Source organism: Montipora capricornis, chromosome 6 (genome assembly GCF_036669925.1).
Source record: "Montipora capricornis isolate CH-2021 chromosome 6, ASM3666992v2, whole genome shotgun sequence".
NCBI lineage: Eukaryota > Metazoa > Cnidaria > Anthozoa > Scleractinia > Acroporidae > Montipora > Montipora capricornis.
Window position 1 is genome coordinate 14,784,406 of NC_090888.1, and position 2,500 is coordinate 14,786,905.

Genomic DNA, 2,500 nt, shown 5'->3' on the forward strand with positions numbered 1-2,500 from the left:
ATGCATTATTATCTCAAAATCCTAAAAAAATCCTGTGAATATGTTCTTTTGCTTTCAAATTCAGGTTTAATATATTGGAGAGTGAGAAACTCTCATTTGAGGTTATTAGGATAAACAAACATTTCACTGCAGCTTGTCATCTTGACATCCAACTTAACAGACTGAAAGAAACTACATGTATCTCAGTGATGCATATTAAGTTTTGCATTATAGCTATTTATATTATAACCAAATCAATGTGCGCGCTCTGATTGGTCAATCAGCTATGTTTTATTATGCCAGTAAACTCATGGAAAAATCGCACTTCTTCTGAATTATTAAATAAAAGCAATAGACCACAGGTGTCTATAGTTTAATTTATAGGCATGATAAACCACCTGGGATGGTGGAAAAACGCTCAAAGAATTCGTAAATCACTTGCCTGCAGCTCGTGATGTACGAATTCTTCTCGTGTTTTACCAACATCTCGCGTGGTTTATCAGCCTATAAACCAATCTTGTACCCAGAGTCCTCGGGCTTCTTGGTCAGCGGGTGAGCGCCCGGAGAGACTCTGGGATAATCAACTCCATTTTCCCAGAAAACGTGGGTTCCGGCTTTATTACGTATGCTTCAGTTTAAATGGAAACAGAAAAGAGAAAACCGTAAACAGTAGAAATCAGGCCTTCTGGTAGGGTGCGATGAAAAAATGCAAATTATGTGAAATTTGCAGGACAGATTATGCGATTAAGTCAAGTCATGTCATACAGACGTGACGAGCTGTGGGGTTGAGAATGGTTACCAGTGCCTTTGCATTATTTTCACGCATCTTCGTTACGGAAAATGAGCAAGAATTGTACTGTCACACTATTTCCATGGGTAAAATCTTTGCCGTAGATAAAAAAGAGGTCCTTGAAATTTCAAAATTTGGCCTTGAAAGTCCTTGAAAAGTCCTTGTATTTTTGGTCTGAAAAAGTGTACGGACCCTGTCTTTCAAAGTACATCATCTTAAAAGTGGTATATTTATGCAGGAACTCCTAAGAAACTTGTTGATTTATGTTTTATTTTATGAATTTTGTGCGTTCTTTTGTGCATTATGCGATATTTCGTGAATTGTGCGATCGGATGCGATTTGAGGTTGATTGTGCAAAATCGCATCATCGCGTAACATCAGAAGGCCTGAGAAATGGCGGGTTGAAAATGTTTGAGAAACAATTTTAGCCTTACACACAAAGAAACTTTAGAAATGTTCATTGGCTTGCTGTAAGCGCAAATGAAGATGAAACCTCTGACGCTTTCGGTAAGTGTATTTTTAGTGTTTCAGCGTACATTCCATCGTTCAGAAATGCCATCATGCAAGCAACACGATCGACAAATTTTTTGTGGAAATGACACAAATGTGCTCTTCTACTAAATGTACAATTTGATGTTTCCGTAATTCTGAATGGCTTTGATAAGACCTTATTCCACGGATTTCTCCTCACTGATGTATTGTTTTCCCACGGTATTTTTGCAACAGCAACAGTAATTACTTTTTAGCAGCGTGGGAAAATTCCCGTGCGGTGTAAGACATAATTCAAACCTCGTTGTTTTATTATTATTTTGTTGTGATTTATATATTTCTGAGGTACAATGTAGAAAAAATCAAACAGCACTGAAACTAGTTTTAGATTTTGAATCCCTCTCCAAATTATGGGGCTTCCAAATTACTTACTGACTTCCTGTCGGACTGTCATTGTTACGCAAGCAGCCAATCAAAAATGTAGTTCAAGTCGATTATCCCAGAGTCTCCCCCCGGGTGCTCACCCGCTGACCAAGAAGCCCGACGACTCTGGGTATGAGATTGCCTATAAACCATAGAAACTTGTGTTCTTTTGCTTAAATAATTGTAGGTATATAGTAGGTATATGGGTATAATTTTAGTATATATAAGCACAGCTTATATTATTAGGAAGTGATCCTCGCACTTACCTGGACATTTTGAGCAATTTAACAAGTCGAAAGTGGTTCAGCGTTGTCTGTACTCTTATCGACAACAATATTCGTCATCACAGTGGTCAAAATGTTGTGTGCCTCATGAATACACAACAGATTTGAACCACTGGGATGATGAATATTGTTGGCGATAAGTCTCAGTACAGACAATGCTGAACCACTTTCAATTTATTTTTTACCACAACATTCAATGCCAAAGAAAGGGTTTATTTCAGAGCATGACACAAAGAAAGAGCAAGTGTTGTCCAGATAACTTTCTCGCAAGACACCTTATTCCAAAATGGCCGCCATTTAAATATTTTTTTGTTTTTATTTCATTTAGCCCTTGATGCCTCGTTCTTAAGCTTAAAATTCAAAAGAATATTTTATCTTGAACGAGGCAACAAGGGTCAATTTCTATGCGCATAAATCAGTGGCCATTTTGGAATAAGGTGTATATGATTGGTTTATTTCCTAAATTGAGCATTCCTCAGTGGCAACTACATTACAGTATTGCGTGTTAAATTGATGCGAGCATCGTTGTCTAGAC

The 2,500-nt window shown here is 37.5% G+C and overlaps 1 protein-coding gene across 1 annotated transcript in view; it reads left to right on the forward strand.

Moving 5' to 3' along the window:
* LOC138053264 (NLR family CARD domain-containing protein 3-like) overlaps window positions 1-2,500 on the forward strand; it is a 28,922-nt gene that overhangs the window by 12,201 nt on the left and 14,221 nt on the right. The window lies entirely within an intron of this gene.